An 18,352-nucleotide genomic window follows, 5' to 3' on the forward strand; every position below is an offset into this window, starting at 1 on the left:
AATTCTCCGCACCGTCGTAAGTGCGGAGAATTGCACCCCGTTCCCGAGCCCCAGCTGCTCGGCCTCGGCTCGACAATGGGGAAGCTCGTATTGCACAAGCCTCCGTGGGGAGATCAATTGGGTCATCCCCGTGGATCTTGTGAGGGTTATTACATTTCCTAATGTGGTGTTGGTCTGTTCCTGCGGTGCAATTCCCGCTCTCCAGAATGGCGTGCCTGATTCAGCGCTGGGAGCCTAATTAATTATGCACAAACGAGTAATTCTCTGAATGACAAGGCAGGTCCGGAGCTGATTCATTCGCCCACCCTTAGCTGGTGGGTTTGAAGGTCCGGGTGCCATATATAAAAGCCAGTACAACACACTGATATCACACTCACTAGCCCACCTGTCCCCACTGTGCAGAATGTCAGCAACCCAGGCTAGCAGACTCCAGGCGAAGTCTGCACCTTGATTCAACCACAAGGCCCTCGAGGTCTTGGTTCAAGGAGTGTAGGTGCAGAGGCATGTCCTCTACCCAGGGATGGCTCCAGGAAGCACGCCAACCTCAACTCTCTGGCCAGGCACGTTGCTGAGGCCAGTGCATTTGGCTAGCCCGCCAGAAGCGTCACACAGTCCAGGAAGCAAATGAATAATCTCGCCAGGGTAAAGTCCTCTCTCAGTTCCATCCAATATCAAACTCTCAGCATGCTGCCTCATCCTCACGCTGACTCTCTCCACGAATCTCACACATCCATTAATGGGGAACACCAGTCAACACTCATTGTCTCACAGGCACTTTCACATCACCGCCATCGCGTCTGTCATGTTGCTCACACTCTGTCCTTCTGGGAGTATTCATCTCCTGGCACTGATTGAGCTATTCGTCCCTTTCCCTCTCCCCCACCCAAGTTAATGGCAATCAGGCAACAACCTGGTTGATGACAGGATTCTCAGCATCCTCAGGATAGATATGTCTTCACTGAGAGCTGCTGGCCAATCAGAGGTTGCGAGCTCTCCAGCACTGGCAGGTAGTGGTGGCAGCTACAGAATTTACATGAGTACCGAGGAGAAGGATCTTCGCTGGAGCACTGGAAGAAGGATAGGATCACTGATGCCAATCAGGGAGGCCTGTGAGGAGGTAGGCCAGCAAAAATGCCAGCTGGGGTACCTCCCACATGCGTGGCTCTCTCCTTTTGGGCACGTGCTGCGTAAGTAGGAGGGAGCCCCCTGCCAAGCCACTGACAAAGTTTATATGGTGGTCGGCCCTCATGACATGGCCCCTGGCTGCTGCTGGTTAAATACCAACAAGAGCAGATGAGATTTTCAAATGGCACTTAAGTATCTCAATTGGCCTCCAGGCAAGAAGGTCATCTTTGACTCATCTTTCCCTGGTCTTCATTGGGAAATGGGGGAGTGGGGAGGTAGTTGCCAAGGTGACAGACTCTCCAAATCCCACTTTCCTGTCCCATTTGCTTTACGTTCCTGGGGGGGTCCCCAACACCAACAGTCTGTCCTGGTCCACTCACGATGCAACAGTCAAGAAAGCCCAACAACGTCTCTACTTCCTATGGAAGCTAAAGAAATTCGGGATTTCTGAATCGACTCTCACAAACTTCTACAGATGTGCGATAGAGAGCATCCTATCCGGCTGCATCACAGCTTGGTATGGCAACTGCTCGGCCCAAGATCGCAAGAAACTACACAGTGTGGTGAACTCACCCCAATGCATCGCACAAGCTTGCTATCCTCCCAGTAATTCTGTCTACACCTCCCTCTGCTTCAGGAAGGCAGACAGCATTATCAGAGACCCCTCCCACCCAGGCATTGCCTTCTTCCAGACCCTTCCATCAGGCAGAAGGTACAGAAGCCTGAACACCCGCACATCCAGACATAGGAACAGCTTCTTCCCCACAGCTACAAGACTCCTCAATGACTCTCCCTCGTACTGATCTGTTCACTGTAAGAACACTGGGCGCGATTCTCCGCTCCCCATGCCATGTGGGAGAATCGTGGGAGGCCCCCCCGACAAATTTCACGCTCCCCTCGCGCCCCCCGCGATTCTACCCCCCCCCCCCCCCCCGGCCCGGAAGAATCGGCACTCGCTGTTTTTCACGGCGACTGCCGATTCTCCGACCCGGATGGGCCGAGCGGCCTGCCGTTCGCGACCATTTCACGACGGTGGCAACCACACCTGGTCGCTGCCGTCGTGAAACGGGTGTAGAGATGCCCGTTTGGGGCTTGTAGGGGGCCTGGTGGGGAAAGAGCACCACGACTGTGCTTGGGAGGGGACAGGCCCGCGATCGGTGCCCACCGATTGTCGGGCCGGCGTATCAATCAGACGCACTATTTCCCCTCCGCCGCCCCGCAAGATCAAGCCGCCACGTCTTGCGGGGCGGCTGAGGGGAAAGACGGCACCGCGCATGCGTGGGTTCGAGCTGTCAGCGCCGTGACGTCAGCCGCGCATGCACTGGTTGGAGCCGGCCAACCTGCGCATGCGTGGCGGACGTCATTAGGCGCGCCGGCCGCGCCATTCTCGGCGCAACGCCCCCGCAGCCGAGAGTTACGGAGCGCCACTCCTAGCCCCGCCGGGAGGGGAGAATAGGGGGCGAGGAGAGGCTTCCGAGGCCGTCATGAAACTTGGCCGAGTTCACGACGGCCCTCCCGATTTTCCCCGGGAGCGGAGAATTCCGCCTACTATTCACGATGCCCTATGCTGCTCTTGCTCATGTATTTGCTTTGTTTGGCCTCTTGTTCTGCACTGTAACCAATCACTGTTTGTCGATGTACCATTTGTCAGTGTACTCTGTCGGTTATTCTTTTTTTTTGGTTTACTGTGTACGTACTGTGTATGTTCCCTCGGCCGCAGAAAAAATACTTTCCACTATACTTCGGTACATGTGACAATAAATCAAATCAAATCATTATACAGCCCTCCCCCTGCCTCCCAACCAGGCACCCGGGGGAGCTTTAAATTCCAACCCTTAACACGGCCTGCTGAGACTTTCCAACATTTTCTGTTTTACATTTCACCAAAAAAAGAAAGAGTTGTGGAAGACGAATTGTAATACAAGTTCCAGAAATTGTGCCCAGGCACAGTTACTTGCGCGCTTCCATCAGTCACAATCACATAAGCAGATTGAGCGCTAATGAATTGTAACTAGCTGCAATTACACTTGTTGACATCATTTCTTTGTAGTTACAAATGTCGGGAGCAGCATAAGGCAGAAGAGTGCTTTCTCCTCATTTACAGAAATATCTTAAAATGCCTTTAGCCCATTGGCCATAGTGCTTCAAGAAGAAACTTTGGATCATAGATCATAGAATTTCCAATGCAGAAGGAGGCCATTCGGCCCATCGAGTCTGCACCGGCTCTTACAAAGAGCACTCTACTTAAGCTCATGCCTCCACCCTATCCCTGTAATCCAGTAACCCTAACTCACCATGTTTTTTCTTGGACACTAAGGGCAATTTAGCATGGCCAATCCACCTAACCTGCACATCTTTGGACTGTGGGAAGAAACCGGACCATGCAGAGGAAATTCACACAGACACGGGGAGAACGTGCAGACTCTGCACAGAGAGTGACCCAAGCCAGGAATCGAACCTGGGACCCTGGAGCTGTGAAACAACTGTGCTAACCACTATGCTACTGTGCTGCCCTAAAGTACGGTAGCACATGTCTTGTGAAGAGCAACAAGACATGGACAATAAATATTGACTTTACCAGTGACACTCACATCCCCAGTGTAAATTTTTCAAAGATGCCTTTTATTGCGGCACGTTTTGCAGGAGAATGCCACATTCCTCCACTTCACTTACTGCCACAAGACAGGCTCAATAGGAAACTCCAGGCTGAATCGTTTGAATTGCTTCCCTGAAATGGACAGGGACCTCTTGTTTTCATTCCTTCCTTTTAACCCACCCTTGATTATTTTCAATTCAGCTCATCTCCGTACACACATCTCCTGAAGTGTTTTGCAGCAATTAATAACTGTGAAATTTGAAAATAATTTCTCCAGCCAAATTTACATGCTACTCCAGTGTCTCAGTATGGTATGTCTCACTCATCCATTTTATAATCTGCTGGAAATACTGCAACAAATTCCAATAGTACATAAACTGCGCGAACATTTGTTCTTGAGAGGAGTAAATTTTAGCTTCTATTCATCTGGAAGATATTTGAGAATAGCATGAAAATGAAAATTGCTTATTGTCATGAGTAGGCTTCAATGAAGTTATTGTGAAAAGCCCCTAGTCGCCACATTCCGGCGCTTGTTCGGGGAGGCTGGAACGGGAATTGAACCGTGCTGCTGGCCTGCCTTGGTCTGCTTTAAAAGCCAGCGAGTTAGCCCAGTGTGCTAAACCAGCCCCTGTTTATCAGATTTATTCATCCAGTAAGTAATGCTTTCCTTTCATCATCCCATATCAAGTAGAATCACAATCACAGAAAATACAGTGCAGAAGAGGCCCTTCGGCCCATCGAGTCTGCATGAGAAACACCTCAGCTGCCTACCTCAACCCATTTGCCAGCTCAACCCAAGGCCCATAGCCTTGAATGTTATGACGTGCCAAGTGCTCATCCAGGTACTTTTTAAAGGATATGAGGGAAACCGTCTCTGCCACCCTCCCAGGCCATGCATTCCAGACCATCAGCACTCTCTGGGTAAAATAGTTTTTCCTCATAGCCCCCCTAAACCTTTTGCCCCTCACCTTGAACTTTGTCTCCTCGTGACTGACCCTTCACCTAAGGGGGACAAGCTGCTCACTATCCACCCTGTCCATGCCCCTCATAATCTTGTACACCTCGATCAAGGCTCCCTGTCAGTCTTCTCTGCTTCAATGAAAACAATCCAAGGCTATCCAACCTCTCTTCATAACCAAAATGTTCCATCCCAGGCAACATCCTGGTGAAAGGCCTCTCCACCCCCTTCCAGTGCAATTACATCCTTCCTATAATGTGATGACCAGACTTGCACACAGCACTCCAGCTGTGACCTCACCAAAGTTCTATACGACTCCAATATGACCTCCCCGTTTTTCTATGTCTCGATTGATAACGGCAAGTGTCCCATATCCCACCCCCGTATTAACCAACCCATCTGCCTTCAGAGATCTATGGACAAACGCTCCTGTCCATTTGCTCCTTGGAACTATCCAGTGTCAGACCATTCATTGAATACTTCCTTGTCAAATTTATCCTCCCAAAATGTATCACCTCACACATTTCAGGATAAAATTCCATCTGCCACTTATCTGCCCATTTCACCATCCCGTCTAAATATTCCTGTCACCCAAGACACACAACCTCACTGTTAACCACCCGCCAATCTTTGTGTCATCTGAAAACTTACTGATCCTACACCCACCCCTCCACCTCTCCACATGATCATCTGTGCCGTTATATATTAATGGCAAATAATAGGCGACCCAGCACAGATCCCTGTGGTACACCACTGGGCACTGTCTGCCAGTCACTAAAGCAACCATCTGTCATCACCCTATCTCTTACAACTAAGCCAATTTAAAATCCATTGTATCGGGTTACTCTGTATCCATGTGCTTTTGCCTTCTTTATAAGTCTCCCATGAGGACCTTGTCAAAGACTTTGCTGAAATCCATATAAACCACATCAACTGCACTACCTTATCTGCACACTTGGTCACCTCCAAAGAAAATGGCATCAAATTTGTTGGAAATGACCTCCCTCTGACAAAGCCATGCTGATGCCCCTTGATCAAACCTTGCCTCACCAAGTCACCTTCAGAATTTTCTCCAATAGTTTCCCTGCCATTGGCATGAGACTCATTGGTATGTAGTTCCCAACCTTATATCTACAGCCCTTCCTCAATAGTGAAACCACATTAGCTGTTCTCCAGTCCTCTGGCACCTCACCCGTATAGTCAGAGAGGAATTAAAAATTTGGGTCAGAGCCCCTGCAGTTTTCTCCCTGGCCTCCCACAGCAGCCTAGGATGCAATTCATCTGGACCTGGAGATTTGTCCACTTTTGAACCTGCCAACACCTCCAATACCTTGCCACCCTCCCTGTCAATTTGTTCAAGAACCTCACAGTCTCTCTCCCTGAGTTCCATACCAACATTGTCATCCTCTTGGGTGAAGACAGATGTGAAGTATTTATTGAACACCCTACCAATGTCCTGTGGCTCAATCCACAGATTGCCCTCTTAGGGTCTCTAATGGGTCCTACTCTTTGCCTGGTTATCCTCTGTCTCAGCTGAAGATTCTATATCCCAGGATGTTAAATTGCCAATCCTGCTCCTCCCTCAACCACGTCTCCGTGATGGCTACTATATCACAATTCCACGTGTCTATCCTCACCCTTAACGCATCTGTTTTAAGTAGAGACCATCCAGCCTGGCCTTACTCCTTTGAAACTTAATATAGCTGTATTCCCTCTGATTTTAAAGTCAGGTTATATGCAGAGTAAAGCTCTATTCACTGTTTTAACAAAGGAATCGATTCCCTCTGTTCATCATTTATAGTGATTTTCTTTATGAATTAATTCATGGGTTGTGAGCATTGCTGGCAATGCCAACATTTATTGCCTATCCCTAATTGCCCTTAAGATTGTGATGAACCACTACCATCAGTGTGGTGTAGATAGCGCTGTTATTGAGAGGGTGCCAGGATATTTACCCTGCAACAGTGAAGGAAGAGTGATAGAATCCCAGGTCAGGAAGGTGTCTGAATTGGAGGGAAACTTGCTGCTGGAGGTGCTCCCTGTGTCTGCTGCCTCTGTTCTTTCTTTGACGGAGCGGTTATGAATTTGGGAGAAGCTATGAAGGAAGCCTTGGTGAGTTGCTGCAGTGTATTTCCTCCGACCACATGATGGCAGTAATGAAGGGAGGGAATGTTTAAGGTGGTGGGTGGAGTGGCACTTAAATGGCCCACATCCCAGGAAGGAATTACAAAAGGAATAATGACTGCAGCCAGGATCCTGAGCATTTACCCGTGTGACTGCTGCCTCTCCTCAGTTTTCCTTTCCCGCTGTAGGTTTAGGGGATTGTAACAGCATCCGTGAAGGAGAGCACATGATCTGAGCTGAACACTTGAAGCCAGAGCCAAGGACCTTATCATATGTTATGTACACTGCTCCCTGCAGGCTTCTAACTCGAAACAACACTAGAAAACTCACAGCGCTTTTACAAACTTAGCAGCAACCAGTTAAACTCAATAAGCAATAACCCAATAAGAGTTGATGATCCCTTTCAAGAGCTTTTTTGGTGGAGTGTTCTTGCAGATGAACACATTCAGTTGTATGTGCATTTCGGAGAAGGCATTATCTGAAGAGATAATGCCTTCTTGTTCTTTGTTCTTTTGAGATGAGGTTGAAAATGGCAGCACTGACATCAAAGTGACTCTGGCGTGATCTTTATATTCTGCATAATTCTGGTGTACGCTCCAATGGCACGGTGATTAGCCCTGCTTCCTCACAGAGCCAGGGACCAGGGTTTGATTCCAGCCTTGGGTGACTCCGTGGAGTTTGCTCATTCTCCCTGTGTCTGTGTGGGTTTCCTCCGGGTGCTCCAGTTTTCTCCCACAATCCAAAGAATGTGCAGGTTAGGTGGATTGGCCATGCTAAATTGCCCCTTAGTTTCCAATGATGTGCAGGTTAGCTGGGGTTGCGGGGATAATGCAGGGAAGTGGGTTTAAGTGGAGTGCTGTTTCAGAGGGCCGGTGCAGACTTGATGGGCCAAATGCCGCCTCCTGCACTGTAGAAATCCTATGGATCCTAACACCCATGGTAATACGTTAGGTGTAAGTGTGCAGACAGAGCGCAGACCCCACTTTGATACTGAAAGGGTACTTGTAGCATTGAAACCACAGACGCTGCGGAGCCGAATTTTGCTGCAATTATCTGTCTCCAACACTAGCCAGTTTTATAGACTCTGAATGATAAGCTGAATGATAATGTTCTGCTGAGCTGCTAACCGGCACTACCTGCAATGTATATCATTCAAAGATTGCCCATACCCAACGTCCAGTTTTCTCATTCACCTGAGGAAGGAGCAGTGCTCCAAAAGCTAGTGTTTGAAACAAACCTGTTGGACTTTAACCTGGTGTTGTAAGACTTCTCACTGTGCTCACCCCAGTCCAACGCCAGCATCTCCATATCATTCCATGAATTGGCAGAGTAAAACTTCTACTCTTAAGTGGTGAATTATAAACAATTTTAGTCAGAAAATTAAACGAGGGGCAAGATTGTGAGGACCCTTACAGCGATCATTGAGAGAAGGAACTTTCATCCTGTAAGTTCTAGCTCTATGCGTAGCACAGTAATTCTGTTTTATTAAAGTGTGTTGACGGCGGTCGATATTATTGCCCATAAATTGAGTTTTATGAGGTGAAGAGGTTTAGTCAATTCTTAACTGTAGAGTTCTTTGTATTTGAAGACATCATTTTAGCCTTTCATTCTGTAGCCTTAATGCTTTTCAAACAAATTTTTCTCTACATCTTGTTTTGAAAGAATTATTAATACTGTCAGGTGTCCTCAGAAAAGTTATATTCTGCAATCTAAATATTATTGATAGTGTTTCCATGGCATATTTTGAATAACTTCGAAGAATTATACTGCCAATTGACATTTTAAATGATATGGTGTATAGCTTTGATGTTTTGCCAGTGTCATGTGAGTACCTTTAAGAAATGGGTGTTTATAAATGGGCGTTTATAAATGGGCGTGTATATAAGTATCTGTAGTGAGAGTACCTTTAAGAAATGGATGTTTATTACTGCAGTGATGTCAGAGAGTGGGTGGAGCTGGGCTGTCTGTCAGCTTTTTACTTTTGTTTTAGGCTGTTTGCTGCAGGGTGTGTTTAAGTTTCGTTTTCAGAGCTGGATAGCTGCAGTCACAGCCAGAAGGTGTATTAGAGTCTCTCTCTGTAATCCAAAAACTGTAAATCGATCCTGGTGATTTAAAACTAATAACAGTAGTGGCTTTAACCTGATGTGCTTCTGGTAAAAGGTGTTTTAAGTCTTATGGATGTTAAAAGGAAAGCTTAAAGGTTTACTTAGTGTTGTATTCTTTGGGGATTGTATTTGAATTAATGGTTGCTAAGATGTTCACTGTATGTTTTAAAAAGGTTAACTTGAGTTCATAGAATAAACATTGTTTTGCTTTAAAAATACTTTTTCATTTGAAAATGAAAATCGCTTATTGTCACGAGTAGGCTTCAATGAAGTTACTGTGAAAAGCCCCTAGTCGCCACATTCCGGCGCCTGCCCGGGGAGGCTGGTACGGGAACATTTCTTTAAATTTCTGCTGTACCATACCTGTAGAGTGGGCCATGTGCTCCCCATACCACAATCTATTAAAAGTTCTGGGTCAGGTGAACTCCGTGATACACTTTGGGGTTCTCTAAATCCTGGCCCATAACACCAGTTAGAAAAATGAACATTCTTACAGAGAATTATATAGGATTTGCAGAACAGGAACAGGCCACATATCCCAAAAGGTCCAATGTGACATTCATACTCCAATCAAGTCTCTTCCCATCCTTCTACATCTATGAACTCAATATTCTCTATTCACTTCTTCCTCCTATGTTTATCTAGCCTTCCTTAAAATGCATCTATCCTATTCACCTCAACTATTCCCTCAGATAGTGAGTTCCACATTGCTGTCATTAATGGCACAGAAAGAGGCCATTTAGCCCAACAAGCTTATGTTGGCCCTTGGCAGAGCAATCCACTCAACTTCCCCACTGGATCCCCGTAACCCTGCATTCATTTCCTTCAAGTACCCATCCAAATTCCTGTTAAAATCATTGATTTTTTCTGCTTCCATCGCCTTCGTGGGTAATGGGTTCCAGGTCATTACTATTCATGCTGAAAAAATGTTCTTCCTCATATTTCCCCTGTTTCTCTTGCCCAAAATCTTTAAATCTGTTTCCTGATCCTTGTACCATCAGATAATGGGAGTAATTTTTTCCTTGTCTTGTACACCTCTGTCAAATCTCCCTTCCTCCAAGAAGAATAATCCCAGCTTTTCCAACCTAACCTTGTAACTAAAATCGCCCATCCCCTGGAACTATTCTGGTAAATCTCTTTTGCGCCCTCTCAATGACCCTCACGTCCCCATGGTGGCCAGTACTGGATGCAATAAGTTGGGGCTGAACCAGAACTTTGCAAAGATTCACCATTACTTCCCTGTTGTTTTTTGTTATTGTCACAAGTAAGCTTACATTAACATTGCAATGAAATTACTGTGAAAATCCCCTCGTCGCCACATTCCGGCCCCTGTTTGGGCACACAGAGGGAGAATTCAGAGTTCTCAGCTGGTACGGGAATTGAACCTGCGCCTTATTCTGCATCACAAACCAGCTGTCTAGCCCACTGAGCTGAACCAGCTCTGATGGTTTGCACTCATGCTTCTATTTATGAAGCCCAAGATCCCATATGCTTTGCTGACGACTGCCTCAATAAGTCCTGCCACCTACAAAGATCAATGAAATATCATTACTCTCTGGCAAAGAATTTTCTTCTGAATTGCCCATTTGAGTTCTTGGTGACCATCTTATATTGAGGAAGGACCTCAAGTATTAGTCTTCTCCACAAGTAAAGGCACTCTAAGCCTACTTTATCAGAAGCTTTTATAATCTTAAAGATCTCTATTAGGTGGCCCCAATAGTTTGGTAAATTGTGAAATTTCCTCGGTGTGTGTTCATGACGGTGTGGGTGTAGTGATCGGAAGTGGCATCTAATGTTAAAAGTGTACAACTACAGACAGCACTGAGGGTCATTAAATGGAGATGCTGAAATAAGAGTATGCCACCGGGCATGAAGAGTTTATCACAGTCATGTACAAAACAATGTGATACACTTTGTTATGGACGACTCTTAATTTGCAAAGAGAAATCAGAGAGTCGTAGAGCTTTACAGAGCAGAAAGTGGCCCTTTGGTCCACCGTGTCTGCCCCAGCCATCAAACACTCATTTATTCCAATCCCGTTTTCCTCTTTTAGAGTTAGAAAATGCGACCACATTATAATGAACTTTCTGGGTTAGGACTTATCTATAGCTGTCAGTAGCAGTGAGTGGTTGGGGCATTTGGAATGTACTGAAATTCCAACTTGAAAATAGTGTGTGAATTTTAAAGCTACACAGCATGGAGATTTCACGTAACCAACATGAAACTGGCTCTTCCCTTTCTTTTTTCGGATTAGTTTTGAGCTTCAGTCCTTTCCCCGCAACCCCATTGCTTCCTCTTTAAGTAATGTAAGGGACCCACAGCTCCGTCAGGCACTTGTACAAGTTGTTCAAACCAGATATCAGATACAAATGCAGAATAAAAGGAGAAAAAGAAGCAACGAGAGGGGTAATATCAGCAAAGATAACGGAAGCTGGAATAATATTAAACTGCAGCTATTATCAATGACCTCCCTGCTATAAAATAGACAAATAAACAAACTAAGCACATAGCAATGTGTTTGGCATGGAAGCAACTAGCAGTTACAGTTAAATGTTATCACCTTATGTAGCTGTAAACATGATAAGGTTGATTAAATCTGCAGTAAAATTAAACATTTTGGCAATTTGGTTGCTGGGTCACTTACACCAATCCCTGCACTAATTTAGTTAGGGGGAAGTCTATCGATTGATGTATTTAGATCTTGAATTATTATGACCTATTTCTCACATGTTGCTGAGAAAATACTATAATGTTTCCATTTCCCTCTTGTGTTCTCCTCTCCGAGAGAACTGTGCTTCTTATTTAATCACATCAGCGAAAGATAAATGGTGCTGGCCTGTGGCGATCACAGCAGTCAAAAGGCAGGTTTCCATGTCAATCCTTTCACAAATGTAAAGCATGTTTCTCTTTCTGTTCGTACACTTAAAGACAGCAACAGCAGCATCTGCGAACTGAGGCACATCAGACACAGCTGGAACATGCATTGCTTAAGAAACAGTAATGTGCTGGAGATAAGGTGGACATGGAATGTAAAACAGATCTTGGGTGTGTTGTTACGCTGCAGACTGCGGGTAAACTTTGTTCAGTCGGTAATGGAGTCAGAAATCGGATTGCCTGCTCCTTGTCATGTAAGATTGTTGCCTTTTAATGCTTTATTTTCACAACATTACGCAGACTTGAGCTGTCTCCCTACTTGCAGCCAAAGTTTGGATCTGTCAGCGTCGTGGTAGACAGCTCTGTCACTAATTCATAAATCACAAAGAAAGCGCAGAGCATCTGAGAACATCAAGTGATTGGTCATAAATTAAAGAGTTCATGATGTTCCCAATCAACTGGCCCATATTACTGTTCATCAGAGCCTTGGCATTGTCACAGAATTAATTTCTGGTGAGAATGGGGGACACTGGACATTGTGTTTTTCTTTGTGCAAAATGTTGTACAAAAGCACCAAATGGTTTCTTAGCCAGTTTTATTTCTGGGCTGTGTGGTGTTCTTTGTGTTGCTTATTTCAGGATGGTTGGCGTAGAATAGCTTTTAACTTGAACAAAGCTATGATTTTATTTACACTACTAAACTGGGATTCGACACTTAGTCCTTAAGAATACAGAACTGATCAATAACATCTAACTGCACTCAGCTACTGCTAATCGCACTACTGGTAAACTATAATCTAACCTTGCTCACACTATCTGCTCTTATGATCTTCACTAGCTATCTCCTACATATATTCCTCCCCTAAGGTCTAGCATCACTGTCTTATATAGTTGTATCTGCAGGTCCCTCTCATGGCTACTCTCAACATTACATTAAACATTGTAATGCTGATAGTTATGATAATACCACAGGCTGATGAACACAGGCTGGACAAATTCACTCGCATAGACCCGCCCATTCAATTTTCCATCTCCGAACAGTGTCTTCTTCCACCTTCCTCATAGGACCAGACGAATAGAGTCCATTACTCAGCTGGCAGCTTGGGACAAGAAAACTCTAGTGTTATCAGACCAGGGCATTTCTTGCAGCAGTTAAATGCGTACTTTATCCATCTTCTTCCCCCATAAAATCTGATGGATAGCGTACTGCAAGGTTATGATTCAGGATTCATTGAGTTACAGCCAGGGATGGGCACTATTGTTGGCGCCATATGAGTATACTTTTGAGTATCGCCCGGGCACACATTGCACGCTCGGATATCCTGAGCTGACTCCCATTGCCGACATGCCACCCCATCCTCACTAAAAGCAGCCAAAGTCCTGTTAGCACTAGATTTTATGGACACCTTTCCAGTCACAGCCTCGTACATTCGTGAGCGGACACGATCTTGGTGATGTTGTGCCATGTCGTCCTGCATGGGGGACAACAGGGAAACCTGCCTGAGGAGCTGTGGGTTTTCATGACTAAGCAACAAGAGCTTAGCGTGGAGGACGGCATTCCCCTGTGAGGAGCCCGTGTACTGGTCCAGAGTCAAGGCAGGTAAGCCATATTGCAGGACCCGCACAATGGGCCCCCGGGAGTGTCCAAAATGAAGATGGTTGCCAGAGGTTATGTGTGGTGGCTGGAGTTTGATGGCGACATCAAACATTTGAAGCATGTCAGGTGCATCAAAAGCTTCCACCATCAGTTTCTCTTCACCCCAGAGGGTGGCCAGGCTGGCGTGAGTACGGTTAAATGCCGACCTTTCTTAGGCCCAGTGTTTTTGCTGCTCGTTGACACCCACCAAAAAAGGATGGACATTTACCGGATGCCGTCCACCACTTCATGGAAACCATTGAGAAGCTACACCAGTTATTTAGTGTCCATGGTACCCCAGAGGTGCTCATTACTGATAATGGCGCTCCTTTTATCAGTTCATGCAAGTAAATGAAGTAAAACACATTCGAACTGCCCCATACCATCTATCTTCAAACAGCCTGGCTGAGCGGGTGGTACAGACTTTGAAGAGGGGCTTAAAGAAACAAGCCACAGTGTCCATGGAGACACAATTGGCACAGGATAGCACCGGCAGAATTGCTGATGGGCTGAAGGCTGAGAACCCGTCTTAGCCTGACGTTTCCTAAATTAGTAGGAAGGTGGAGAGAAAACTAGGGGCGTGATCTGCGTCGCACTTGAACGGGAGCACGGTGTGGCCGGTAAAGGCCGGGTGAAGCCCAAGACCCGTGAGACATCAAGATCAGGAACCTGCACAGCCACACAAACATGGACCAGGCCGGACGGCACCTGGTGCATCCTCCAGGCCATCCGAGGCCTCTGGGTGGTCAAGGACAGGGCAAGGTGGCCCACTTACCCTCCCCCAGGAATGTGGGCACCTTGGCACTGCCACCCTGGCACTGCCAAGATGCCCGGTGGCACTGCAATGCTGACAGGAGCACTGACAGAGTGCCAGAGTGGCAGTGTAAGGGTGACCAGTTGCTAGGATGGCACTGCCAAGGGTCAGGACTCAAGGCTGGCCATGCCCATGAAAGGAGGGTGGAGGGGGTATGGAGGTGACAATGATTACAATATTTCTCTACACTTGTTTCTTCACTCTTTTTACAGCTGCAAGCTTTCTTTTTACAATTACATGGCAATATTATTCTACCTTTTTTTTGAATAAGTTACTTTTTGATATTGTGAATCACTGTGCTCCTCAACTGAATGGATATTAGTGCTGGACAAAGTAATCATTTTGAGTTTTTTGAACCCAGTGTTATCATTCATTAATCTGAGGTCAGATATTGCATGGGATGAATATGGAGTTGCACTCGACTGTAATATTATAACTTTGCTCAGTAACAGAAACATAGGAAAATGCAACATGTAAGTGTGTCTAATGGCCTCTGAGTGAAACTTTAATTTCGAACCCATTATTGTTTGTCTATGGGGGATTTGTGCTGTGCTTTGTCTCCTACTCCATCTGGATGTACTGAACTCACTTCACAGTCACTAGCAGCGATTTTCATCTCGTCAGCCCAGGCTGAATTTGAAGCGACACCTAGAGGCCGAAATGCGCTTTGCAAGAGTTATTTTGACTGTAAAACGAGGGATATCAATGCAGCCACATGTTACACGTCTCCCTCAATTTTAGTTTCCATTGGCTTCAAACCGGGTCAGTGGTCCAAGAATTTCCTTCTCCGCCAGTCCCTTGCGATTGTGGGTGACTTGCTTCCACTCCGGTTCAATGGACTCTGAGACAGTTGCTAAATCCAATGTGCAACCTGCAGGCTATGCCACATGAGGAGCATTTGGTACCTGGGAGGGTAGGTGACATGTTTGGAGGGGTTTGTGCGCGCCCTCCGATGTCTCAACTTTCCCCTGTGTGTTCCTGGTGAAGTCTCTTGATGTGCTCGGTGCCATCCTGAATAAACATTTCCCATTTCGGTTGGTCACAAACCTAATCCAAAAGTAATCATGGACAGAATATGCTCCCCCGGCCTCCCAGAGGTTTTGAGGTGTTGGGGGGAGGTGGGGGCTGGGGAGGGGGAGCATAAAGTTGTCTGGATGGGATTCCCTCTTCTCACCCTGGAAGCAATGTTACAGTGGGACTGGCAAGGGCTCGGTGGGGTGGACTACCTTTGCCCAAATTAAGGCCCTTAAGTGGCCACTTAAGGACCTTGTCCTACCCAAATTTAATTTGTACGCTGGAAGGCGGATGACAGATCTGGGGAATTGCAGAATAAAAATGTTTTAAAAATTACATTCTCGGTCAGGAAAGTGGGGAGTGCCTCCATCGGAAGTCCCACATGATGGTGGACACCCTCCCAATAAAAACCCAGAGACCTCCAGACCTCCACAACTCCCTCCCCCTGTCCTATCCCCCAGGACCTAATGGCCCCTCTTCACGATCCCCACAGGTTTCCTTTACCTTCACCTGAAACCCTACCACTTACCTGGCCTCCATGTCCTGACACTTATCCCCAGGCACGTTAATGCAGTGCCTCTTCCAGCCACTGCAGCACTGTGCCTGGAAGTCTGGCCAGTCAGATTGGATGGTAACTCTCCAAGGCAGGACTTTATCTCTCCTTCTGCCAATCAACACCTCTTGGGGCATAAAATGTAGCAGGCCTATCAGAGCCGTTGGGATGTGTTCCCACCGACTATCCGGATAGTGGACATCGAGCCCCCCAACATCCAAAAAATTCAGGACCATGTCTTCCTGTTTGAGTATTAATTTTATTCCATAGAATAATCTTCCATAGAATAAGGCTATTGACGTCATCGGCTGGGTTTATTAGTGCCCATTGAGAATGGGGTCAGAGGTAGAAATTTTGGCAAAATGGCATTGCAAGGCATCGGGTGGCATGCAAAAACCTTCATGCCACCATACCATTTTGTTGCCGGCAAGAAATGTGGCTCACCTGCCCCAGAGCCCAATTAAACCACTTCAGTGGCCAATTAAGTGCCTTTTTCCATCTCCACTGGCATGCGGGTACCCTGTGCTGCGTACAGAAAATGCTCGGTAAAACCTGATGTCTCCCAGAAGGGTCTGGGGGAGCTTCCTTTCTGGGCACACTTTGACCTGCAATGGGATGCCCTGACACCAATGGTTACCCCCATGGCTTTGGCACCACATGCCCTCAGCAACACCCTCCCTTCACCCCTGCCACTAGGGCCTGCCTGACTGGTCCAGGTTATCCCAGACTGAACATACCTACTTTGAGGGCTCATGCCCATCACTGTTGTCCATTGTGATGCTTCTGAACAGGTGGGGACAGGCCACCTCCTTAATTGGACAGCAGTGCTGGCACCAGCCACTTAATTGGTTGCTTCCTGTAAAATGTGGCTCTAGATCCTGCCATTGCTGAAGCAGTGTCACATCCTGCTTTTGGTGGTGGTGACAGAAATCCCTGCCACTGCTGTAATACCCCAGCCACAATGACTGGTCTGTAGTTACCTACTTTATGTCTTTCTCACTTTTTGCAGTATTGCATTGGCAACCTATTGGTCTTCAAGCACACCATCCAGATTGCCTGTCCCGAGTCTCTCCTTGATCGCTATTGACTTTAATTTGTAGCCAGTGAATCTGATGGATTATATTTTCCACGTCGTCAAGTTAAATCTCACATTGTCAATTTTCTTCTTGTGTCTATCCAAGAAAAAACAATTGAACTCGGATGGTTTGTGTACCATCTACAAGAGGCACTGAGGCAACTCGGCAAGCCTCCTTCGACAGCACCTTCCAAATGCACGATCCCTATCAACCTGCAAGGACAAAGGCAGCAGAAATGGGAACACTGCCGCCTGTAAACTCCCTTCCAAACCACACTCCTTGTGGGACTATATTGCTGTGCTTTCACTGCTACTGTCATATAGGGGAGGCAGTGGCGTTGTGACATTATCACTAGACTAGAATCCAGAGACCCAGGGTAATGTTCTTGGAACCTGGGTTCGAATCCCACCATGGCTGGTGGTGAAATTTGAACTCTAATAAAAAATCTGGAATTAAAGTCTATTGACGATTGTTATAAAAATCCATCTAGTTCACTAATGACCTTTAGGGTAGGAAATCTGTCATCATTACCTTGTCTGGCCTGCACGTGATGTGATTGACTATTAAATGCCCTCAGAGATGAGATGGGCAATAAATGCTGGCCCAGCCAATGATGCCCAGATCCCATGAACAAATAATAGGAACCTCTTCTTAATGGCACTGTGTCTCACCATCAGTTTCTCAAGGGAAATTAGGAATGGACTTTGCCAGCGATGCTCATGTCTCATGAATAAAAAAAATTGGGTACATTGGTTTAAGTGGGTCATTGCCATCTGAGAGAACATTTTGTGAGACATCTTTCCAGGGTTGAAAGCAGAGAGGGAAGACGATGATCATGCTATATCACCAATTATATTTGCTTAGAAACCTTAATTTAAAAACATAAAATAAATCATGCAAAAAGTTTGTTTTGTCACAGGTATTAGAGCAAAACATCCACCTACAGCCAAAACAGCTATAGTTTGGAGTGGGCGATGAATGATTTGTTCCAGGAACTGAGATTCACTAAATCCCCAACGGGGTTATCAGGCAGCACGGTAGCACAAGTGGCTAGCACTGTGGCTTCACAGTGCCAGGGTCCCAGATTCGATTCCCTGCTGGGTCACTGTCTGCGGAGTCTGCACGTTCTCCCCGTGTCTGCGTGGGTTTCCTCCGGGTGCTCCGGTTTCCTCCAACAGTCCAAAGACGTGCAGGTTAGGTGGATTGGCCATGATAAATTGTCCTTCGTGTCGAAAAAGGTTAGGAGGGGTTACTGGGTTATGGGGATAGGGTGGAAGTGAGGGCTTAAGTGGGTCGGTGCAGACTCGATGGGCCGAATGGCCTCCTTCTGCACTGTATGTTCTCTGTGGAGTGATTTCGATTTAACACGGAACAAGTGCAACAAACTAAATATGAATCTTTTGATTACTCTCTATAATGTTGGCTAACTGCTGAAATAAAGATTAACAATATGATTGTAAGAAATCTTTGGTAGTATG

At 46.3% G+C, this 18,352-nt stretch overlaps 1 long non-coding RNA gene across 1 annotated transcript in view; it reads left to right on the forward strand.

The window, feature by feature from the left end:
• LOC119951849 overlaps nt 1-18,352 on the forward strand; it is a 226,670-nt gene that overhangs the window by 102,652 nt on the left and 105,666 nt on the right. The gene's annotated exons all lie outside the window — the stretch shown is intronic.

The sequence above is a fragment of the Scyliorhinus canicula genome, chromosome 2 (genome assembly GCF_902713615.1).
Source record: "Scyliorhinus canicula chromosome 2, sScyCan1.1, whole genome shotgun sequence".
Lineage (NCBI taxonomy): Eukaryota > Metazoa > Chordata > Chondrichthyes > Carcharhiniformes > Scyliorhinidae > Scyliorhinus > Scyliorhinus canicula.